Source organism: Bubalus bubalis, chromosome 7 (genome assembly GCF_019923935.1).
Source record: "Bubalus bubalis isolate 160015118507 breed Murrah chromosome 7, NDDB_SH_1, whole genome shotgun sequence".
NCBI lineage: Eukaryota > Metazoa > Chordata > Mammalia > Artiodactyla > Bovidae > Bubalus > Bubalus bubalis.
The window spans coordinates 13,667,229-13,693,322 of NC_059163.1; the positions used below are offsets into that span (position 1 = coordinate 13,667,229).

Genomic DNA, 26,094 nt, shown 5'->3' on the forward strand with positions numbered 1-26,094 from the left:
TCTATTTCAGGGACAAACAGTGACCCCACACTGTGTGGAATCCTTTGCCTTCTGTGGTGTCAGTCATGACCCTTTCAGAGTCAAGTACTCTAGACAACATAGTGAGTTAACTCTAAGTTCGAAGTCAAAAGGGAACCATTCTGCAATCTGTATGGCAGTGGTGTGAATTGCAGTTTCTAAATAGGGAGTAGATCTGTTGATTGTTGTCAGGAGGTGTTCAAAGATCTTAGTCACTTCAATCAGATTTTACATCTTTCTCCAATTTGACTGCAGGACTTCTGACATCATTTCCACTCCAAACGATTATCTATTCAGCCGGCTCCAATTAGGGGACAGCACATAAATGCACCTTTCACAGGGAACACTCTTCTTTTGATTTCCAATAACAGCAGCTTCTCCTGTTCAGACATCCTGGACGTGGACTTTCTTTGTTCAGTCAACCAGCTTCCCATTTAGATTTAATTGTGTTTTTAAAATTTAGAGCCATTTATAAAATCATTATGGCTTAGCTTCTCCTGAAATTGGGTAGAGGACTGTTGATGGTTTTTGTTGTATTTGTTCAACATTAAAAGATGTTTTACCTAAGCCCCTCCAAGCTTCATTATGCTCCTTTAAATCTTCAGAGTAGGCACAACTCTGTGTGCTTTTGAACTTTGATGATGGAGAAGACTCTTGAGAGTCCCTTGAACTGCAAGGAGATCCAACCAATCCATCCTAAAGGAAATCAGTCCTGAATATTCATTGGAAGGACTGATGCTGAAGCTGAAATTTGAATACTTTGGGCACCTGATGCAAAGAACTGACTCATTGAAAAAGACCCTGATGCCGGGAGAGATTGAAGGCAGGAGGAGAAGGGGACGACAGGAGGAGATGGTTGGATGGCATCACTGACTCAATGGACATGAGTTTGAGTAAGCTCTGGGAGTTGGTGATGGACAGGGAGGCCTGGCGTGCTGTAGTCCATGGGGTCGCAAAGAGTTGGACATGACAGCAACTGAACTGAACTGAACTGAGGCACACCTGAGGTGCCTCCAGGAGTCTTTGAGATGAACAGGAACGTGACAGCTGGTATTATCTGACTCAGCAGTCTCTTCTCCACCATTCAAGTCACCGTTTATTGAGTGTAACTCTAAAGTAGAAAATGAAAATGTACCTGCACAGCTAAGGGCCTGGTGTGCCCTGCTCTCTTTCTCAGGGGCATTCTATTATGAAACTTGGCTGATTGGGGGAAAATCCCTCCTGTCCCTTATCCAAAATCAGCCTGCAAAGGATATCGACCCATTGGTTCCAGTCTTGCCTTTCGTGGTTGAGCAGGGTTAAATTTTACCTGTTCCAGTGTGAGTGCCTTCGTATTAAAGATCACTGATTCTTGGTGCTGTTCAGATGTAAATAGTTTGGGCTTTCCAGGTGGCTTAGTTGTAAAGAATCTGCTTTCCGGTATGGGAGACATGGGTTCGATCCCTAATCTGGGAAGATCCCCTTGAGAAGGAATCAGCAACACGCTCCAGTATTCTTTCCTGGAGAATCCCATGGACAGAGAAGCCTGGTGGGCTACAGTCCATGGAATCACAAAGAGTCGGACATGACTGAGCAACTGAACAACAGAGATAGTTAACCAACAGAGACTTACTATATAGCATGTGGAAGTATGCTCAATATTTTGTAATAACATACACACACACACATATCTGAATAACTGTACACCTGGAGCTGACACAATATTGCAAACCAAGTATATTTCATTTTTTTAACTTTTTTTTTTTTTTTGGCTACCTCTGAGTACCTCTGGTACTCAGTTGCTCAGTCGTGTCCAACTCTTTGCAACCCCATGGACCTGCTAGGCTCCTCTGTCTATGGAATTCTCCAGGCAAGAATACTGGAGTGGATTGCTGTTTTCTTCTCCAGGTTGTAGTACATGGGATCTTGGATTGCATGTGTTGCTTTAGTTCATGATCTAAAGAACAACAGAGGCTGAGATGGTTGGATGACATCCCCAACTCGATGGACATGAGTTTGAACAAGCTCCGGGAGTTGGTGAAGGACAGGGAAGCATGGCATGCTGCAGTCCATGGCGTCGCAAAGAGTCAGACACAACTGAGCAACTGAACTGAACTGAACTGACCGAATTGATGGCTTTAATAGTTGCAGCACATGAGCTCTCCAGTTGTGGCACTTGGGCTCCGTAGCACAGGGGCTCAGAGGTTGTGGCATGTGGGTGCAATTCAAAAGCTTAGTCACTTCAAGGCATGTGGGATCTTAGTTCTCCCCTGCACTGCAAGGCAGATGCTTAATCACTGGACCACCAGGGAAGTCCTCCAACTATACTTCAGTTAATTAATTTTCTAAAAAGACCAATGGGTCTCAAACTTCAGTGCACATCAAAATTGCTTGGAGAGCTTGCTAAAAGCACTGCCTTCTGGCCTGCCCTTAGAGTTTCTGATTCTGTAAGTCTGGGGTAAAACCAGAGCATCTGCATCTCTGACAAGTCTCTGGGGGATGTTATGCTGCTGGTCTGGGGACCACATTTTGAGGGCTTCTGCTAGAGACAAATAATATCCATTTATCTAGGTGCGAGGCATTTGTTATCTATCAAGGATACAACCTTTACCCTCACGGAACTTATGGTCCAGTGGAACTTAGTGTAAATACAAACAGCAAAGTGCCATGTTTGTCATGACAGGGAAAGGTTGAGAAACTCCGAGAGTATAAAGTAGGGGACCTCATCTGGTCAATGGGTCAGAGTCAGGGAAGCCTCCTCGCCAAAGTGATTTTTGAGCTGTGACCTGAAACATAGACTGGAGTTTGTCAGACTGAAGAAGGTGGGAGCAGTGAGAAGTTCTTTGCATGGGTGAAGATGGACGGCACATAAATACAAGGCGTGTGGAGACAGCCAGCGTGGTAGATGTGCAGAAAGGGAGGAAAAGCCTGGGGGAGGTGGAGGTGCTTTCTGAACTAGCTTCAGATGTCTAGTTTTTATTCCAAGGTCAATCAGAAGCCCCTAAGACGCATGGGGCTTTTAATCAGGTGAAGTGGGTGTGATGTTTGTTTTGTTGATTTATATTGATTTGTTGTTGTTGTTCAGTCGCTAAGTTGTGACCGACTCTTTGCAACCCCATGGACTGTAATCTGCCAGGCTCATCCGTCCTCCACTGTCTCCTGGAGTTTGCTCAAATTCATGTCCATTGAGTCAGTGATGCTGTCTAACCATCTCATCCTTTGCCATCCACTTTTGTGCGTGTGCATGTGTGTGTGTGTGTGTGTGTGTGTGTGTGTGTGTGCCAGTAACATGATAAATAAATAGCTTAGGCACAGCAAACCCAGCTTATGTAGTTGGGAGAAGTGCCAACGCTCAGCATCCTTGAGGCTGATTGCATTGCCCTGTGACTATCACCATGGCGCTGGCCCCCTTGAGCAGTCAGTAATTTAAATTATAGATTAAATTGATTTGGAGGAGGCATAATTTTGCATTCTTTGACCTAAAGGCAAGATTATGATTGTCTGATATAATTTAGGGTTCATAAAAATGCCATTGACCTACAGAATTGAAGTACTTTTCATTCTTCCTGGCCAGAAGGTCATTCTGCATTTTACGAGAAAGAAGCGGTGGGAGTAGTGGAGGGGAAGGGGTGATGGGGGAGGAAGCAGGCAGAAGAGTGTCCCTGATCACAGATTTTGCTATTATTGAAGGTATGGAGGTGTGCCAGTCCCTTTCTCCCTCATTAGTATGGTTTGAAGAGCAATGAAACTTGGAAGGAGGGAGTGAGCAAATGAGTTCAGGGCACTGGTTAACATATGGCTTTTATTATGGGATTGACCCTTGTACTCATGGGGAGTTTCTTAGGGCGGGACAAATATCACTGTTATGCAATGTGGCATCTGAAACCCATCTGACTTATTGTTTTAATTTGGAGAAAATAAGATCTCTTCCCAGTTGAACTTGTCTCTTAATATTAGTATCTGGTCTTGGGGACGGGCAAGGAAAAAAGAAAGGAAAGATGACTTGAGCATTCTCCTTCAGGAAGGACCAAGAGTGTCAGCATCAGTTAGGCAAGGATTTCAATGCTTGCTCTTGGTTTATTGAGAAAATTAATCTATGGAACTACAATCTTCTCATTTGAAAAATAGAGATAATACTACCAGCCTTATAGGATCTTAAGACATGTTGAAATTTATATGTGTAAGAAGGTCTTAGGCCTTCTAAGAACTTTTCTTAAATGGAAGCTGGTATTATTTTTTATTGGAGTGTAGTTGCTTTACAATGTTGTCTTAATTTCTGCTGTACAATGAAATGAAACAGCTATGTATGTACATTTTATCCCCTCCCTCTGGGACCTTCTCCCACTCCATCACCACGTTCCACCCTCTAGGTCATCACAGAGCACCAAACTGAGCTCCCTCTACTATGTAGCAGGTTCTCACTAGCTATCTCTTTTACATGGGATAGTGTATATATATCAATCCTAATCTCCCAGTTCACCCTCCCCTCCCCTCCACACCCACTGTGTCCACAAGTCCCTTACCTATGTTTATGTTTCTATTCTTGCCCTGCATATAGGTTCATCTGCTTCATTCTTCTAGAGTCCCATATATGTGTTAACATACAATATTTGGTTTTCTCTTTCTGACTTACTTCACTGTATATGATAGACTCTAGGTCCATCCACATGTCTACAGATGACCAAATTTCATTCCTTTTTATAGCTGAGTAATATTCCATTATATATATATATATATATATATATATCCCTTATTATTATTGTTGTTGTTGTTATTGTTTTCCATGTGACACATCAGTGGGTCAAGTACCTCATTATCAACCTCTCAGGGCTCTATAAATGGCTTAAATTTTTACTGCTGTTACTCAAGACCCAGCCCTGGGAGTTACACAGAGACACTTCTGCCTCATTGTTAGTTAACACAAGCCACTGGGCTAGCCTAGACGCAAAGGGAGCATAAGTAGATTGCACCTACTGATGGGGGTGGTGGCAAATAATTTGGTGTCCACCTTTAGTCTGCCATGCTGATTTGTGTGTTTAAAAGCTCACTCTGATTTTTGTGGGTAAGACAGATTAGGGAGCAAAAGTAAACAGCCTATTTAGAAGGCTTTTGTGATGGCCCAGGAAAGAGATAATAGTGTCTTGAGTTAGGCTTATAAATAGGAAGTAGATGAATTCAGTTCAGTTCAGTTCAGTTCAGTCGCTCAGTCATGTCTGACTCTTTGCGACCCCATGAATCGCAGCACGCCAGGACTCCCTGTCCATCACCAACTCCCGGAGTTCACCCAAACTCATGTCCATCGAGTCTGTGATGCGATCCACCCATCTTATCCTCTGTCATCCCCTTCTCCTCCTGCCCCCAATCCCTCCCAGCATCAGAGTCTTTTCCAATGAGTCAACTCTATGCATGAGGTGGCCAAAGTACTGGAGTTTCAGCTTTAGCATCAGTCCTTCCAAAGAACACCCAGGACTCATCTCTTTAGAATGGACTGGTTGGATCTCCTTGCAGTCCAAGGGACTCTCAAGAGTCTTCTCCAACACCAAACTTCAAAAACATCAATTCTTTGGTGCTCAGCTTTCTTCACAGTCCAACTCTCACATCCATACATGACCACTGGAAAAACCATAGCCTTGACTAGATGGACCTTTGTTGGCAAAGTAATGTCTCTGCTTTTCAATATGCTATCTAGGTTGGTCATAACTTTCCTTCCAAGAAGTAAGTGTCTTTTAATTTCATGGCTGCAATCACCATCTGCAGTGATTTTGGAGCCCCAAAAATAAAAGTCTGACATTGTTTCCACTGTTTCCCCATCTATTTGCCATGAAGTGATGGGACCAGATGCAATGATCTTCGTTTCCTGAATGTTGAGCTTTAAGCCAACTGCTTTCACTCTCCTCTTTCACTTTTATCAAGAGGCTTTTTAGTTCCTCTTCACTTTCTGCCATAAGGGTGGTGTTATCTTCATATCTGAGGTTATTGATATTTCTCCCAGAAATCTTGATTCCATCTTGTGCTTCTTCCAGCCCAGCGTTTTATGATGTACTCTGCATAGAAGTTAAATAAGCAGGGTGGCAATATACAGCCTTGACATACTCCTTCCCTATTTGGAACCAGTCTGTTGTTCCATGTCCAGTTCTAACTGTTGCTTCCTGACCTGCATACAGGTTTCTCAAGAGGCAGGTCAGGTGGTCTGATATTCCCATCTCTTTCAGAATTTTCCACAGTTTATTGTGATCCACAAAGTCAAAGGCTTTGGCATAGTCAATAGCAGAAATAGATGTTTTTCTGGAACTCTCTTGCTTTTTCCATGATCCAGCAGATGTTGGCAATTTGATCTCTGGTTCCTCTGCCTTTTTTAAAACCAACTTGAACATCTGAAAGTTCATGGTTCATGTATTGCTGAAGCCTGGCTTGGAGAATTTTGAACATTACCTTACTAGCATGTGAGATGAGTGTAATTGTGTGGTAGTTTGAGCATTCTTTGGCATTGCCTTTCTTTGGGATTGAAATGAAAACTGACCTTTTCCAGTCCTGTGGCCACTGCTGAGTTTTCCAAATTTGCTGGCATATGAGTGCAGCACTTTCACAGCTTATGTGAAGCCAGATAAAGGATTGAACCTTGTGGGTAAGAACTACGAAGGTCAGCCTATAGGATAGGAGGGATTCTTAGCAGTTGAGAGTCCCAAAGAGAAGATGAGAATAACTCCAGAATCCTCACTCAATATGGCTTCAGGAACCATCAGAGTGAAAGAAGGCCTAGGGAACTGACCAGGGTCCTGAAACTTTCTTTCCGTTGTTCATCCATTCACTGCCTCTGGGTTTGTGCTAGGCACTGTGATAATCTTTGAGAGTCTAAAGATCAGTAGGACAGGGTTCCAACATTCAATGAGTACAAAGTCCTTTTGTGATGATTAACAAGTATTCAAGAAATCCCAGGACGGTGTGATGTGCATGCCAGCCTGCTGAGGTCACATAGGGCTCTCTGGTAAAGATGACCTCTGAGCTGAATACTGAACAGTGGGGGACAGGTTGCAGGTCAGTTTGAGGGAGAGAGAAGGTGTTTCATGCATAAGCAGATGACAGGAACAGAAACATTAAATGCAAAACACCAAACAACTGGGCTGAGGCTGAAAAGACAGAGGAGATCTTTAAGAACCTCATATACTAGGCTTAGGACTTTAGATTTCATCTGAAGACAATGAGGTGACACAGGATTTTAAGTAGAGTGTGGTAGCATGAAATAATTTATTCTGTGGCTGGATCTCCTGGGAGTGTGGCCTTGAAAGTAGGCAGAAAGAGCAGAGGTGGGAGGTGAGTGAGGTTCCTGTTGCAGTAATCAACCAAAACAGTGGCAGTGAGAACCATTTCTGTGCTCTCCTCTTTATCAAGTTGACACCCCAAATAAGAATTTCTACTAAAAAAAAATCCAAACCATCCTATAAGAAATTTACTGGAGAATAAGCTGCTGTCATCATTTCTTCATGCTTCTCATAACTTTATTGGATTTCTGAGTAATTAGATATATGGCTTCACTTACACCTCCTTTCTCTATTGAAAATAACTGGCATGTTGAAGGAAACTGTTCCTCTGAGGGTGTCTGGCTATATCTGTTCCTTAGAGATGGCCTGTACAGAAGCAGTTCACATCCTTCTCTTTGTTACTGCCTCGTCCACCAGGATGGTGGGTTAAGGATCTATGGATCCAACTCTATGGATCTAACTCCTTCAATGTTGATGTTCCAGAATCTGCTGTTTGAAGGAAGTAGTAGGTTGTATGGGCTTACCTGGTGGCTCAGATGGTAAAGAATCTGCCTGCAATGCAGGAGACCTGGTTCAATCCCCGGGTTGGAAAGATCCCCTGGAGAAGGAAATGGCAACCCACTCCAGTATTCTTGCCTGGAGAATCCCGTGGACAGAGGAGACTGATGGGCTACAGTCCATGGGGCCACAAAGAGTCAGACACAACTGAGTGATTAACACTTATAATCAGTGGTATTTCTACTTTCACTAGTAGAATAAGCTGTATTCTTCACCCAACTTTACAACAATAAAATGCACCCAGTATTGCGTATGCTTTCTTGAGATGTTAAGCAAGTATCATTGGCAGGGCTTGGTGGCTTGATTCCTATTGGGAATAGGAGATAAGGGAAGTGGAGGATTCTTAGTGATACCTATGGTTCAGGCTTGGAAGTGTGGTTTTTAAAAATTATTAATTAATTTTGTTATTGGAGTATAGTTGATTTACAGTGTTGTATTACTGCTGTACAGCAAAGTGAGATATATAGATAGATAGATAGATAGATAGTTGTTCAGTTGCTAAGTCGTGTCTGACTCTGTGACCCCATGGACTTCAGCACAGGCTTCCATGTCACTCTTTTTTGGATTCTATTCCTGTATAGGTCATTACAGAGTATTGAAGAGTTCCCTATGCTATACAGTAGGTTCATTTTAGTTGTCTATATATAGTAGTGTGTATATGTCAAGCCCAATCTCCCAATTTATCCTCCCCTTTCCTCCTTGGTAACTGTAAATTTGTTTTCTACATCCATGATTCAATTTCTGTTTTGTAAGTAGGTTCATTTTTACCATTTTTAAAAGATCCTATATATAAGAATATCATATGATATTTGTCTTTCTCTGTCTGACTTCATTTAGTATGACAATCTCTAAGTCCATCCACATCACTGTAAATGGCATTATTTTGTCCTTTTTTATGGCTAAGTAATATTCCATTCCAGAGAGGGCAATGGCACCCCACTCCAGTACTCTTGCCTGGAAAACCCCATGGATGGAGGAGCCTGGTGGGCTGCAGTCCATGGGGTCGCACAGAGTCGGACACGACTGAGCGACTTCACTTTCACTTTTCACTTTCATACATTGGAGAAGGAAATGGCAACCCACTCCAGTGTTCTTGCCTGGAGAATCCCAGGGACTAGGGAGCCTGGTGGGCTGCCGTCTGTGGGGTCACACAGAGTCGGACACGACTGAAGCAACTTAGCAGCAGCAATATTCCATTCTGTATATGTACTGTATCTTCTTTAGCCATTCACTGGACATTTAGGGTGCTTCCATATACTGGCTGGTAAACACTGCTGCAATTTGAACATTGAGGCTCATGTATCCTTTTGAATTACCATTTTCTCTGGGTATATGCCCAGGAGTGGGATTGTTGGATCATACAGTAGTTCTGTTTTTAGTCTTTTAAGGAGCCTCTATGCTGTTCTCCTTACTGACTGTGCCAATTTATGTTCCCACCAGCAGTGTAAGAGGGTTCCTTTTTCTCCACACCTTCCCCAGCATTTATTGTTTGTAGATTTGATGATGATCGCTATTATGACCAGTGTGAAGTGGTACTTCACTGTCCTTTTGATTTGCATTTCTCTACTAAGATGGATAGTACGGAAGTAAGACATATTTGGGTGGGAGGGAAAATCACTTACTCCTGCTGTGAGATGGGCATATGCTGAGATGCTGTCAGTATTCTGCCTGTGCCCTTGCCTGCTCGAATCCCTTTCCCACTTGTTGATGGATCCCAGCGTGCTTCCCTCCAGCTTGCCAGCACCTACATGGTGCTTTGCTGTCGGGCTGCTCTCAGCCTTCCAGAACTTTCTTTGCCTGATGCACATATTGCTGGAATTGCCTGAGAATTTATATCCTCCTGGAGATACCTGGGTGTAGGTGTGTAGTCTTCAGCTCCCTTGAACCTCAGTCAGGGACATCTGAAGAGTGAGTGGTCTCCTTTCCTACCCCTCAGGATTCCCTCTAGGAATGTTTTCCTTGGCCTCTTTTCATGCTGGGTTCCACTTCTCTACTTCCTGACTGGTTTTCCTAGAAAGCCTTATTAGTAAACTTCTTTTAGACAATGCCTCATCTCAGGATTTGCTTCTGGAGGACCAAAGCAAAGGCTGGGATCAGTAATTAGTAATACTCAATTTAGAAAAGGCAGAGGAACCAGAGATCAAATTGCCAACATCTGCTGGATCATGGAAAAAGCAAGAGAGTTCCAGAAAAACATCTATTTCTGCTTTATTGACTATGCCAAAGCCTTTGACTGTGTGGATCACAATAAACTGTGGAAAATTCTGAAAGAGATGGGAATATCAGACCACCTGACCTGCCTCTTGAGAAACCTGTATGCAGGTCAGGAAACAACAGTTAGAACTGAACATGGAACAACAGCCTGGTTCCAAATAGGAAAAGGAGTATGTCAAGGCTGTATATTGCCACCCTGCTTATTTAACTTATATGCAGAGCACATCTTGAGAAACGCTGGGCTGGAAGAAGCACAAGATGGAATCAAGATTGCCGGGAGAAATATCAATAACCTCAGATATGCAGATGACACCACCCTTACGGCAGAAAATGAAGAGGAACTATAAAGCCTTTTGATGAAAGTGAAAGAGGAGAGTTAAAAAGTTGGCTTAAAGCTCAACATTCAGAAAACGAAGATCTGGTCCCATCACTTCATGGGAAATAGATGGGGAAACATTGGAAAGAGTGTCAGACTTTATCTTTTTGGGCTCCAAAATCACTGCAGATGGTGATTGCAGCCATGAATTAAAAGACGCTTACTCCTTGGAAGGAAAGTTATGACCAACCTAGATAGCATATTGAAAAGCAGAGACATTACTTTACCAACAAAGGTCCATCTAGTCAAGGCTATGGTTTTTCCAGTGGTCATGTATGGATGTGAAAGTTGAACTGTGAAGAAAGCTGAGAGCCGAAGAATTGATGCTTTTGAACTGTGGTGTTGTAGAAGACTCTTGAGTGTCCCTTGGACTGCAAGGAGATCCAACCAGTCCATTCTAAAGGAGATGAGTCCTGGGTGTTCTTTGGAAGGACTGATGCTAAAGCTGAAACTCCAATACTCAGGCCACCTCATGCAAAGAGTTGACTCATTGGAAAAGATTCTGATGCTAGGAGGGATTGGAGGCAGGAGGAGAAGGGGACGACAGAGGATGAGATGGGTGGATGGCATCACCGACTCGATGGACATGAGTTTGGGTGAACTCCGGGAGTTGGTGATGGACAGGGAGTCCTGGCATGCTGCGATTCATGGGGTCGCAAAGAGTCGGACACAACTGAGTGACTGAACTGAACTGGACTGAATGTCATTGAGCTGTGAGGATTAAATATAATACAACAGTGCTTCTAAGGAAAATTACTGAGGACCTCAGAGAGATTTTGTTTGTGTGGGTTGTATCTGTGAACATTTGCAATTTTAGGAATGAAAGCAGAGGAATTAAAAAAGATTTATTTATAAATGAATTTTAAATGGTAACAGTAAATCCCCTGCATGTTAACATTAATAAAATTTTTATTAAAAATGCCTATTTTCTTCCAAAACAAAACTACAGATAGAAAATGCCATTGTACATTTTTTCAAATTTCTGTAATATTTGGGTTTATGGAAAGCAATGTCCTTATATCTGCTTCCACTTTCAATTTGTTTCAATATGATGCTTTCATTGAAGTATATGAAGAAAACTCAGCCTCACACAGAGATGTAGTTGGTGGAGGGAGAAATATTTTGATGACCATTTTCAGATAATTTTGGATATTCATCTTTGATATTATTTGAAAATCCAGTGAGTGGCATTTCCTTAAAGATCAGTTGTGGTATGAAATCTGAAGCCATGTCAATGAATTTTTCATATTCTGTTACCTTAAAATCTTTCAGTCTGTCTTGAAATTTAAGTGGATCTTTTACCCCTGTATTATTTTGTAACAGAATATATCAGTAAATAATAATAATTTGGGAAACAGTCAATGACTGACTCAGACCTTCTCAGTATTGGCACACTCTATTATCCAATATTTAAAAATACACATTAATATCACTATCAACTCATCAGAAACATCTTTAAGTGTTGGAAAGCTGTCAAACTCGTGTCACAGACACTAGTTTCCTAAATGTCTACTTTTTCACTTGAAAACTCAAATTTTATTACCAGCAACAAATTCAATAAGATTTTTCTTTTCTTGAAATGACAGGCTGGCTTCATTCATCTTCAGGTTTGTCAGTAGGTCAATCGCTGAAGTAAAAATAGCATCTTCTGAGAAAAGTGTATGGATTCAGCTTATGAATTAAATGCAGAAGGGTTGGTTTGTTTTCTGGAGAGAAGTGGCTTTGTACACATTTCCCATCTTGTCACTCAGAATATTAGAAAGGATATAAGTTTAATACAGTTTTTTTCCTGCTTCATCAGTACCGTTCGTAAGTGAATTGGCTTTTATTTATGAGTGTGTAACAGTGAGAAACAAGTGCTGTTGGTACAGCTTGGTACCACTTTTTAAATTTGTACAAAGCGACCATCCATTTCACCCATCAGTTCATTTGTGCTCTCAGTAAGAACACATGCCAAGATTCGTAGGTTAGTCAGCACTTTGAATACTTCAGCACCCCTGTGGCAAGATCTTCTTTGATGATGCGTTAGTGCTGATACCAGAGGAATAGAAGCAAAACTGCAAATCCTGCCATATCTGTCAATTTGTAAGGCAAAAGTGCAGTTCCTTATTTGTTTGGATGACTCAGTCTTCATGTTCGCAACTAACTTCTTTGACGCCAAAGGTTACTGTATTGTTGGAAACTGGCAATGCTGTGATTTCTTTTGCTGACTTATCCTCCAGCAGGCATGCAGTAATGTCAGTGGTAGAAGGCTTTACTGGCCCCTGAGCTATCGTTTTCCTTCCTCAGGAAATGAAATGTGATAACTTATCCTGTAGCACATTTGAGTGAGTTTTCCATTTAAACCATGAAAAACTGCAATAAGCCAACTGCTTTTTTTCTTTTTTTTTTTTTTTGGCTTTTAAGGCGCTTGTTTTGTCTATGTCTAATTCATGTAATTCCTTTTTCTTCAAATTGCAAATGATTGGCCTTATAAAGATATCCCAATTCAACTGTCACCACAGTAATATTCTAAAATGCTGTATTCTATAGAACACAGAAAGATAAATTATTATCATCTGTGAAGCTGAGGGAACTAAGGTAATTTTGTTCGTTTTTTGTTGTAGTTTTATTTGTATTTTTACCTAGTTTCTTTGGAGAAGATTCCTCTCTTCCATGAGTCAGAATTGTCTGATATGTTAGTTTCATTTTTCTCAGCAGTTTTACTCACGGATGTTTCAGCTATGGGTTGGAGGAGGTGAATTGTCTAGATTTTTTTAAGCTAATGCTCTATCCCTAAACAGAAGACACATATATTATAAATGCTCATTTTTAAAGTAAATATTAAAAGGGGAATGAGTGCATGCTCAGTTGGGTTCGACTTGTTGCAGTCTCAGCCCACCAGGCTCCTCTGTCCATGAAATTTTCCAGGCAAGAATACTGGTGTGTGTTGCCATTTCCTATCCCAGGGGATCTTCCCGACCCAGGGATTGAACCTGTGTCTCCATGACTCCTGTATCTCCTGCATTGGCAGGCAGATTCTTTTACCACTGAGCCACATGGGAAGCCCCATCCTAAGTTATAAAATAACAAAAACTTTAGGTAAGATTTAAATTTTTATATTTTTATTTTCTAGAAATTATTTTGAAATTATTTTCTAAGTATTATTACAAAACAGGACAACATAGGGTAGTTTTGATGTGTCTGAGTAAGTATAAGGAGAACTTGTGGGTTTCAAATGAACAATTTATTGGATGATAATGAAATTACAGCTATTAAGCAGATATAACCAAAGATAGCTAATAACACAGTGGAAATTGTGAGACAAACAGAAATAATCTTTGACAATGAACATATGTATACCTCAAACTTGATACCTTAGAAAGGTCTGCAAAACACAAGAGTATATAATATGAACATGCGTTCCATTTAAATTTGACATCATAACATGTCATGTGGTTTTTGGAAAACTCTACCATATTCTCATGCGAATATGAAAGTTTGGGCAAATAAAGATTTAATAATATGAAAATAATTTTTACTATGTGGACACACTGAAAGGATCTTAGCAATCCCTATAATGGAAGCTTCAGGAATACCAATATTTAAGGAGTGGATGGATTATCAAGAAATTAGTGGAGATGGAGGAAACTGGAAGAATTATTGTCATAATGATGGGTATAAAACTGCCAACAGACCTATTTAGATAGAAAAGGATATATAAACTTCTGGAGACAGATACAAGGAAATGGGAAGTAATCAAGGAAGCCGGCTGATGTAGGTACAGTTTCCCAGGTCCCCCAGGCTTCCTATGGGGTTGTACAGCAATAGGAGAGGTCGCCTGCCAGACTCAGGACACCGCTGTCACTCTCACAAGGAACTTATGGCCCTCACTCACATTCCTTATTTCACTTCTCCTGACATGTTTTATTTGTGTCTTCCTGAGTTGTAAGAGGTGAACAGCTCACGAACGACTTTTTCCATGCTCTAGCTGCCTTGCCTCACATACAGCAGACACTCAATAAATATTGATTGAGCAAATGAATGATGGATGTGACCTTAGAAGGAATAGTTCCCACAGGAATGGTCGTGGGTGGAAAAGAAAAGCCAGATGACAAAGGGCTCAAGACTGATGGTCAGGGAGGAAGGAGGAGAAACAAGTGTAAACACATCTTTAAAGAACATGAATGTAAAGAATGAAAGAGAGAGGAATCAAAAGGAATCAGTAACCCCATGAGGATCTAGGGACAAGAGAAAATCTCTTTTTTCAAGGGTCAGGATTATGAGAATCATGTGCTAAAAGGAAAGATCTAAGAGAGAAAGACGGGGAGAGGACACAGAGATACAAGAGAGAAAGAGCCCCAAATAAGGGTAGTAAGAAATTATCCATTCATTTATTCATTCATTCAGCAAATAGTCAATGTGCAATGTGCATGCCTGCTCAGTTGTGCCTGACTCTTTGTGACCCCATGGACTGTAGCCTACCAGACTCCTCTGTCCATGGGATTTTTCTGACAAGAATACTGGAGTGAGTTGTGATTTCCTTCTCCAGGGGATCTTCCCAATGCAAGGACTGAACCCTCTTCTCCTGAGTCTCCTGCATTGGCAGGCAGGTTCTTTACCATGGTGCCATCTGGGAAGCCCTGTCTAATAGTGACTGAATGCCTATTATGTGCCAGGTCTTGTGCTGACTGGTTGAGATGGAGAGCAGAAGGGTGGAGATGGGTCCTTGTCATGCACGGATTTGGAGATGAGCTAGTCTATCCCCATCCTTTACTAGCGGGTAGCTTTGGGCAAGAAGCTCAATCTTTGTAAACCCCAGATTTCTCATCTGTAGAATGGGTTCTTGTCTGTCTCCTGCATGAGGTTGCTGTGTATGGTGCTGTATTCAATGCCTAGAATTCAGTGGGTGCTGGGTGGGCAGCGTGGTGGACAAGAAGACATTTCCTGGAAACTGAATGCTTGATTTTGAATCCCAGCTCCATCATTTACTGGTTGTGTGACCTGGGGTAAGTAACTTAATCTCCTTCTGCCGTGGTTTCCTCTCCCTGGAAAGAGAAAGACAATGTATGTCCCTCTTTGTGTTATGGGGAAGTGGATGACGGGGGATGTAGCAAGGGCTTAGAACGGTGCTGGACCCTTGGACGGTGCTGATATTCTTCTCTCCTTTGAAAGGTTGCACTGAAGCACTTTGAATGGTGTGGATTTTCTGGACCATTCAGAGGGTAGTAAGAATTTGGTGGATCTGTCTACAGAAAGAACAGTGTCTTCCTTTGACTATTCATTCTAGATTGCAAGTCAAACTCAACCCAGTGACTTAATCCAAGATCATGTCCATGTGAAGATAACTGAAGATAAATAAAAGGTTATACCTTAGCCAGGAAGATCCCTTGGAGAAGGAAGTGGGTACCTACTCCAGTATTCTTGCCTGGAGGATTTCAGGAACAGAAGAGCCTGGCGGGCTGCAGTCCATGGGGTCGCAAAGAATCAGACACGACTGAGCAAGTAACACATGCCTTAGCCAAGTATGGCAGAAGTTCACCTGTGCTCGAAAAGCTGGCATCATAATTGACTAAATCCAGGTTATAACACAATTTGTTGTTTTGACTGGATAAAAGATTTGTCATTGAGGAAGAGAGGCTGTTGAGAACAGTCGGCTCCCATCTTGTTTAGCTAAAAAGAGAAGCATCAATTTGAACCTTTGAACCCAACAGCACTTTAGATTCTTAACAAGGCTGATAACATCAGGCCCTGTTTGTCCTCCTAAGAGTGGGTCTGCAGAAGTGAAGACAGAGGTGCTGGAGGCAGAGGAGGGGAGATGGGCTCTTGGCCCGCAGAGGTGGGCTTCAGTCCTGTCTTGTCACTTAGGAGCCCGTCAACAAACAAGGGGAACTGAGCACCCAGCACTGGGAGGCCTGCCGGGGGGACAGGAGAAGAATTAGACTCCAGGAGAACCAGAATGGGTGGGATGACTGGGGGATCCATTTGTGAGAGAATCTGGATACTTACTGCCCGTCAGCTGTGGTGTGTTGCTGGACAAAGCTGCCTCTCAGGCCAGGTTGTACTGGGGAAGTTATTTTTTTCTTTTTCATCCCCAGGAAGAAAACTTTATTTTTTTCTGTATAGCTGAGCCCAGAGTACTCCTTATGATAAAGGCAGAAAATGATTCATCTTGGCTACTTCCTCTTGGGTATTGTGAGATGTAGAGCAATTCAGGACATGACCACATAGCTGGTTATGGTTATTCTCTGCCCATAAGCTCTTCAGGGGCAAACAATATGCCTGAGGTTTGTATCTCCAGCACCTAAGAGATTACCTGGGAAAAGGAAGGTTTTCAATTCATGTCCATTGATGACACAAAAATATGCTTCAGTTTTAGATTTTTGGGGTGGTCAGTGTGACAAACAAATTCACTCTTAGAAAAATTTCCTGGAGATGCAAGACAGATTCTTCTGCCTGGGTTTTTTTTATTGAAATATAACTGAAACATACCATTATATCAGTTGCCGATGTACAACACAATGGTCAGGACTTACTTGTCTCACAATTGGAAGTTTGTAATTTTTGACCACTTTCCAAAGGTGAAGACTCAAGGAGAACTTATTCTCAAAAAGTTCATCTTTACAGTCAGCTGTAGTGTCTCCAGTCATTTTCCTCCTGTTTCAGGTTCTGTTTTCTACCTGCTTCTACGTGGAACTCTCTCAGATACAGAAGGATCTACAGTTGTGCCTCCCCTCCAAGTCTCCTCTTTTTCTGGATGAATAACCTTTGTTCTTTCTTTTAAATCATTTAGCTTTTCAGTTCAGTTCGGTTCAGTTGCTCAGTCATGTCTGACTCTTTGTGACCCCATGGGCTGCAGCACACCAGGGTTCCCTGTCTATCATCAACTCCTGGAGCTTGCTCAAACTCATGTCCATCCAGTTGGTGATGCCATCCAACCATCTCATCCTCTGTCATCCCCTTCTCCTCCTGCCTTCAATCTTTCCCAGCATCAGGGTTGGTCTTTTCTAATTAGTCAGTTCTTCTTATCAGGTGGCTAAAGTATTGGAGCTTCAGCTTCAGCATCAGTCCTTCCAACGAATATTCAGGACTGATTTCCTTTGATTGGTTGGATCTCCTTGCTGTCCAAGGGACTCTCAGGAGTCTTCCCCAACACCATAGTTCAAAAGCATCAATACCACAGTTCAAAACCATCACAGTTTAGCTTTTAGAAAAGTTAAATACATACAAAAAAGTGCACATGTGATAAATGAAGGGTTCAAAGAATTTTCTAAAACTGAACCCAGCCATGTAACCAGAACTCAGAACAAGAATCACAGCATATTGACTTCCACAAGATCCCCTTCAGCCTCCACCCACCAGAGGTTGTCACTATCCTGACCTAGAACAGCATGAGTTCGATTTGCCTGTGTTTGTATCTTATATAAATCCCATCAGACAGTAGGCGTGAGACGTAGATAATGTGCGCACAGGATGGGACCAGAACCTCTGTGTCTGGATTCCTGCGTTCAGCATTGTGGTTTGAACTTCATCCATACCACCCTAGGCAGTTGTAGATCACTTGTTCTCATCCTGTATAGTGTTTCATTGTGTGACCACACCACAGTTTTTTTATTCATTTCATTGTTGATGGACTTTTGAGTTATTTCTAGTTTGGGACTCTTAACAAATGGTGTTTCTAGGAACATTCTACTGCAAGGCTTTTGGTACAAGCATATGCACTTTCCTGCTGGATGTATACCTTGATGTGGAACAACTGGATCACAGCACATAAGTGGAAAGGTCTCACGTCCAGTTTGAATAGATGCTGTCAAACAGTTTGCCAAAGCAGTTACACCAATGCCATCTCTGCTTATATCATGAGCTCCTGATTACGGCCACATGGGAGGCTCTCTGGTGAACTTGGTTTGTAGGAAAAGTGAAATATGTAACCAAGAAGGAGAAAAAAAGATTGTCCAGAACCTCCAGGAATCATCATGGAGATCTAGCCTGAATTAAGGCTAAATTATGCAAACCCTGCCCCCCTAAAGGGTGTTCTGGTCAGGCTTGGTCATGTGCCTGAGCCACTTTCTGCAAGCAGAGGACTGGGACCATATGATTGGCCAGCCTGGCTGTCACACAGGCTCCCTACTTCTGTATAAGGAGTGGTACACTTTGATTGATAGCTCCTCTGCTTGAGCAGCAACTGCTGCTGCTGCTAAGTCACTTCAGTCGTGTCCGACTCTCTGCGACCCCATAGACGGCAGCCCACCAGGCTTCCCCGTCCCTGGGATTCTCCAGGCAAGAACACTGGAGTGGGTTGCCATTTCCTTCTCCAATGCATGAAAGTGAAAATTGAAAAGGAAGTCGCTTAGTCGTGTCCGACTCTTCGCGACCCCATGGACTGCAGCCTACCAGGCTCCTCTGTCCATGGGATTTTCTAGGCAAAAGTACTGGAGTGGGGTGCCATTGCCTTCTCCGGCTTGAGCAGCTAGCCAAAGGCAAATAGGTGAGTTTGCCAGGCAGGCAAAGAGTTCCTATCACAGCCACTGGGGCATCCAAGAGCCAGGGTGCTCCTGCATTTTACCACCTGCTTCGAGCTGCCCAGGAGTGTGTGTGTTGGGGGGTGCCTCTAGGACCATCACATGAAGAACTGGATGTGAAAATGCTGTATAAATATCTGCAGATGTGAGTTATTAATGTCCTGTATCCAGTTCAGCTTTTATTGTGAAGAGTTTCCCACTTGGGAGATTAATAAGAAAGAACTCAGCTTCTTCAACGAGGTCTGTATGCCCAGCTGCATGCAATTGTTGGGAAGTGAAAAATGTGCTGCTGTTTTCTCCGAGGCTTTACCAGAAAGACTGAGACAACGAATCTGGGATGAGGGAAAGGACTTATTAAAAAGAAAAAGGAAGCATGAGCTAGAAATGAATGTGAGCCTTAATGAGAGTGAATCATAGGACGGGTGGTGTGTGACCAAGTTGAGATGCAGACAGCAGCTTGTTACACCACAGATATGTCATGCCAAAGTTGCCCTTTCCCCTAGAGAGGAGCGTGTCAAGGTCAAGTCTGTGTGAGATGTCTCTACAGCCATGTGGCATATTTGATGATGGAAATCTAAAGTGAGTTTTCTTGTAAAGGATCACTGGACCTTTGTCCTCTCTCACTAATAGTTTTCAACATTTACTTAGATAAGATGGAAAAAGAATCAGAGTAACTGGTCCAAATCAGAGGTAGAGGCCTTTTTCTTCACTAAGAGGAGACTAAAAGGTGGTAGTGTTGTTTAGTCACTAAGTCATCTCTGACTCTTTGTGATCCCATGGATTGTAGCCTGCCAGGCTCCTCTGTCCATGGGATTTCCCAGGAAAGAATACTGGAGTGGGTTGCCATTCCCTTCTCCAGGGGATCTGGGATCTGTCTGGTCCAGGCACCAAATCCGAGTCTCCTGTATTGGCGGGCAGATTCTTTACCACTGAGCCCCCTGGGAAACCAGAGGGGTGATGCAGGTGCATAAAAGACTCAAAGGCAAAAAAGAAGATGAGTGTGGACTCACAACTGTAATTATTTGTATGGCTATATTAAATAAAAAACAGCTTTGTCTTTTTTTCTGAATGATGTTGAAGGTTAGACTCGAGTCTCTTTTGGCTTCTATCTTCATTCCCCAACTGTATTACTGGTTGCATTAATATGAACAACATGATCTATTACAAATGCATCATTCTCTTTCATACACCCATAGCTTTATCTTGCTTATTCTTTGTGCTGGGACCTCATCAGTGTAACTCCTACCCGTTCTTGCTTCCTCCAGGGAGCTTGCCTTCTCTGACAGCCCAGGCTGCTCTAGGTACTTCACTTGTGCTCCCATCTTGATCTGGGCTTCTCTCCATCATAGCACTTAACAGATGAAATTGACATTGTCTGTCTACTTCTCTGTAACCGTGATTTACCTACTTTTGTGACTGAAGCAGTGATTCAAACCTGGGCTTTCAGTAAATGTTTTTGAATATGTAGGTGAATGAGGGAGTGAGCAAGTGACAGTATAACTAAATAAATAAAACTGGAAGCAGTGACGGCATTCGGCTATAAGGAGGCATCTTTGGTCTTCAACTAAGAAAGAACATCCTCACAGGTACATCTGCTCAGGAAAGAAATAGGCTGCTTGCACTGCGAGTGGGCACACTCATTGCAGGATAAAACTCGGGCTGGATGACCCTCCAACAGTGAATTTCTGCCTCGAGAGGGGAGCTGGTTAGCAAGACTGCCAACTTCCATTTTAACTGTAAATTCTTTTATGCTATTTATTTGCAGGATGCGTCAAGCCTGAAATTGGGTTATAATTTGTGGGAATGATACTTTATTGAGGTTTACAAATGATGAGATCAAGAAAAGTTAATTTGTAACTATATCCATCAAGAAACATAGAAAATTGAAGGGAGAAATTTCACCTAGCTATTAAACATCTCCTGGACCAAATAATCAAATTAATTCCTACCCTACAATTTTCCCTGTCTCTTAAGTAAGCAATCTTTTTAATACTTATCATAGATTTTTAACATATTAACCTTATTAAAAGATGAATTGCAGAAACTTTTATCTTGAAACCCTGAATTTTTTTAGTTATTTCTGAGAACTCAATTACTAAATTAATGTCTTTATTGACTTCCTATGTGTGCCATGTGCTCAAGAAATATATCCTTACTGCAATTTAAACCTACAGAAAAAATATACCAGTGTACCTATCACCTTTCTTAAGAAAACACTGAGGAGTGAAAACACAATGAAACATGACCATAAGCACTACCCAGTGGGAAAGTTTACATTACTTTTCGACATATGGATGTATTGATAAGCAACATATGATATTGTTTGCATGTTTTTAAGTGTTATATTACTGATACAAGATATGAAAGTTATCCAACTTGCTTTGTTATTTTGTGTGTGTGTGTTTAGAAGTTTATTCATTGTTACTGCTATAAAGATTCTGTCACAGGAAAATATCACAATATATTTATCCATTCTTCTGCTGGAGAATATTTGTACTATTTCTACTTTTCTGTTATTACAAATAATGCTGTTATGTGCCTTCATATACATGCTGTTTGCTTGTGTATGTTTTTATTAGTGTTTCTCCATGTTATGACAGGAAGTAAGATTGCTGGGTTATACAGTACAGCAACCAGATAAAGTCAGTTGTCCCCTAGAGTGGTTTTATCAGTTTGTATCACTTCGAAGATGCTGATAGTTCCTGTTGCTCCACATACCTGCCAACACATGATGTCAAATTTAAAGTTTTTGGAAATCTGATATTGTGAAACATTGTTGTTTTAAATAGCATTTTATCATGACATGTGAAGTTGTTTTTAGCTTTTGTTGATTTGTAGGAGCCCTTTGTGTATTCTGGATATAAGTCTTTTTTCAGATATATACTACAAATATTTTCCCCCAGACCTTAGCTTGATTATTTTCTTTCTTTCCAGCTATAATGAGGCATAATTCAAAAATAAAAATTATATATATTTAAGATATACTTTGTGAAGTTTTGATATACGCATGCATTGTGAAAAGATTGCCACAATCAAAATAACATATTCATCACCTCACATAGTTATGTTTTGTATGGGTAACTGCAGCTATGAAACTAAAAGATGCTTGCTCCTTGGAAGGAAAGCTATGACATACCCAGACAGTGTATTAAAAAACACAAACATCACTTTGCCAACAAAGGTCCGTATAGTCATGTTTTTTCCAGTAGTCATGTATGGATATGAGAGTTGGACCATCAAGAAGGCTGAGCGCTGAAGAATTAATGCTTTTGAACTGTGGAGCTGGAGAAGACTCTTGAGAGTCCCTTGGACTGCAAGATCAAATCAGTCAATTCAGAAGGAAATCAACCCTGAATATTCATTGAAAGGACTGATGGTGAAGCTGAAGCTCCAATACTTTGGCCTCCTGATGCAAAGAACAGACTCATTGGAAAAGACCCTGATGCTGGGAAAGATTGAAGGCAGAAGGAGAAAGGGATGACAGAGGATGAGATCATTGGATAGCATCATCGACTCAATGGACATGAGTCTGAGCAAACTCCAGGAGACAGTGAAGGACAAGGAAGCCTGGTGTGCTACAGTCCATGGGGTCACAAAGAGTCAGACAAGACTTGGAGACTGAACAACAACAATAACAAAGCTTTAGTTAATTTCCCCCTCTGTATGGTGGAGTCCTGCTTCTCCCAGTGTTCTGCCAGGTCTGAGCACAGCTGTGTTGCTTTCCTCTCCTGTCAGTAGCTCATCACTTTCTGGAATTTAGTTCCCATACATTCCTTTACACCTGGGCTCTTTCTCATAGTTTAGAAAAACTACAGTGTTACAATGTTTATGGATTATTTTTGATCTTTGGGTTAATGGAAGTCTCCTTGGGTTAATGGGAGAAGTGAACGTCTTTCACTTCTCTTTAATATTCAGTTGCTATTTAGGTTTACTTTGTTTTGACTACCCCATTTTGCACTTTAAATGTTTTCTTGACTATTTTTTTATTATTAACATGTTCTTTATACAATCTTAATTAATATTAATATTTTTTCAGTCAGATACATTGCAAATATATATTTTCAACTCTGTCGCATATCTATTTACTTTCTAATGATGACTTATGATGTATAGAAGTTTGTTTTAACATAGTCAAATCTATCTCTCCATTGTAGTTGTGCTTTTCTGCATCTTTCTTCTCTGATCTGTGAATGCCACGTCTGTCACTTGTCATGTTTCCATATGTACTTGGGTCTGTTTCTCTGGTCTGCTTGTTTATCCCTCTACCAATATATCTGTTTCTTTAATTATACCTTTAGAATAAGTTTTAGGTTCTGGTTGGTAAGTCTTTCTATCCTCTTCATCTTCAAAATTTACCTTAGATATCTTCATTCTTTGTTCTTCCATACGGGGTTTGCATCCATTGTCAAATTCTATTAAAGCTATTGAGTTTTGACAGGAAACACACTGAATTTATAGATTAATTTTAGGAGTGCTGACATTTTTATGTTATTGAATCTGTGAACATGGTATTTCCCTCCATTTATTTAGGTTTCATAAAAGTGCTATAATCTTCTTCAGAAACAATTGTGCATCAATTGTGGAACTTATTCCTAGGTAACTTTTTATCTGTTTAAAACTATATTCTAGTTGTTTGTGGCTAGTAACTAAATGCAATGTATTTTTCCTTATTGATCTTATATGCAGAACCATTCTTATCATTAGTATTAGGTTCTCTTGGATTTTTCTAGTCAAGCAATCATACCACTTGCAAATTTAGATGGTTTTTATCTCTTCCTAATAGTCTTCATTTTTCTTTCTCATCCCTTTGACTGGATCTATGTCTTCATCTTGATTTTAAAAAGGATGCTTTTAATATATATGTTGTAGGTTTTCAGAAGACATTATTTATTGGGCTGATTCCTAGTGTATAGTTTGTTATTAATCTAAATGAATGTTGAATCTTACATGTTTTTCTGGATCTATTAAGAATATATCTTAGTGAATATAGCACAAAAGAAGCAGACTCACAGATATAGAACTAGTTTGTTCTAACTAGCAGTTAACCCATGGGGTGAAAGAATGGGGGAGGGGCAAAGCTACAGGGATATATTGTATAACATGGGACATATAGCCAATATTTTATAATATCTATAAATGGAGTATAACCTTTAAAATATGAATCACTGCATTGTCTACCTGTAATGCATGTAAAATTGTACAGCAACTATATTTCAACAAAAAAATAAAACAATAAACTAGTAGGATATGAGAAAAAACTATCATAGTTTCTCTTCTTCATTCTGCTGATGCATTCCGACTTACTCACATGGGCCCAAGGCCTTGGTTGATCTCCTTGGGCTGAGTGAAGCACATGCCTATTTTTTTCTGAAATCAGCAAAGATGCCCAGGGCAAACTTGGATTTAGTTTCAATTTGCCTCCCTTATTTTCCACTCTGTCTTTGTTGTTGGCAGCTTTAGAGGTGAATGCATTTATTTTGTACAGCTTTTCTAGGGTAACGTTGTGGGTGTTGTCAGAATATACAATCTGTCATATCATTACAAAGTAATGAAAGGTTGTTGTTGACCCACGAAAAGACGCCGGGATTCTTGGCCTCTGGAGGAGAAGAATTCAATCCAGGGCCAAAGACGAGGCTTGATTGCTCAGAGCTTTTGTGTAATAAAGTTTTATTGAAGTATAAAGAAGATAGAGAAAGCTTCTGACATAGGCATCAGAAGGGGGCAGAAAGAGTACCCCCCTGCTAGTCTTCAGCTGAATGTTATATAGTTACTGCTGCTGCTGCTGCTAAGTCCCTTCAGTCGTGTCCGACTCTGTGTGACCCCATAGACAGCAGCCCACCAGGCTCCCCCGTCCCTGGGATTCTCCAGGCAAGAACACTGGAGTGGGTTGCCATTTCCTTCTCCAGTGCATGAAAGTGAAAAGTGAAAGTGAAGTCGCTCAGTCGTGTCCGACTCTTAGTGACCCCATGGACTGCAGCCTACCAGGCTCCTCCATCCATGGGATTTTCCAGGCAAGAGCACTGGAGTGGGGTGCCATCGCCTTCTCTGTATATATAGTCACTAGCAGTCTGTTAATCAAAGAAAGGAATGTCTTAAAACTCAGAATGGCACCAGGCCCCTCATCCATAAGATGTATTTTGGGATAATCTTGGCACCAGGCGATTCATACTGGGCCATAATACGATTGACTTGAATCTTGTAGAAGGGCAGATTACCATGGAAATAATTTTGTTTACATAGATTAGGGGAACAATTGAATATAACATACTGATTTGTCAAGTAGGTTCTGAGCCATTAGGTAATGGCTCATTAGGTGGAACCGACTTGAAGACAGAGTTTGGGGTAAATGCATAGTACATTAACTTAGCTTAAGATAAACATTTCCATAAGAAAAATGCATTGGTTAACTCAAGGTTTGAGAATAGTTAACTTCAGGTGAAACCAGGTGTCATTATGGCAACACAGTATTTTAAGAGAAACCTCCTTTTAAATTTGTATAGAGAAGGAAAAAAATATCACTAGTTTGTTTCCTCCTGCCTCTTAAGAGAGATAAAAATGTCTGACACTTGCAGCCTATTTCCTCCATTTGGAGACCCCTGGCCTTCCTGCCTATTACCCTCTCAGTAAGATCTCAATGATCCCATTTTACAGGTGAGAAAATGAGGCAAAAAGTGATATGAAGTCCCTTGTTCAGAGTCACATAGCTGGCAGGCTGGGATTCAGACGCGGGTGGGTGGTCAAAGCTCCAAAATGCATGTCCTCATGTAACGTGCGCTAGTCTCCACATTAAGGAAGCCGGATGTGCAGATGTTCCAAGCTTTCATGTCACATCAATAGGGAACTCACACGTTACAAAGGGTATATTGTGACTTGGAGACACAATATGCCCTTGTGTATCTTATGGAAATGTTCCTTATTTTGCTACTTAAGAAACAGACACTTCTCATATTTTTGCTTTTTGCTTTCTAAACACAAGACCACCATTGCAAAACTGTGTTGGTCAGTTTAATTTAACTTGTAGCTAAATTATTTAGGAGACACTTATCCTTTTATACAGTGAGTGTTTTCACTGGAGTATTTGTCAATGGCTTATTTTTAGAAGTTTTCCAAAATAAGATGATAAAAATACCATGTCTTTTTACACCAGTATTTTGTAGTGTAAAATCAACACTGCTCTCTGTTGCTGCTG

At 41.2% G+C, this 26,094-nt stretch overlaps 1 protein-coding gene across 3 annotated transcripts in view; it reads left to right on the forward strand.

Moving 5' to 3' along the window:
- Positions 1-26,094, forward strand: part of STK32B (serine/threonine kinase 32B) — a 400,933-nt gene that overhangs the window by 163,683 nt on the left and 211,156 nt on the right. The window lies entirely within an intron of this gene.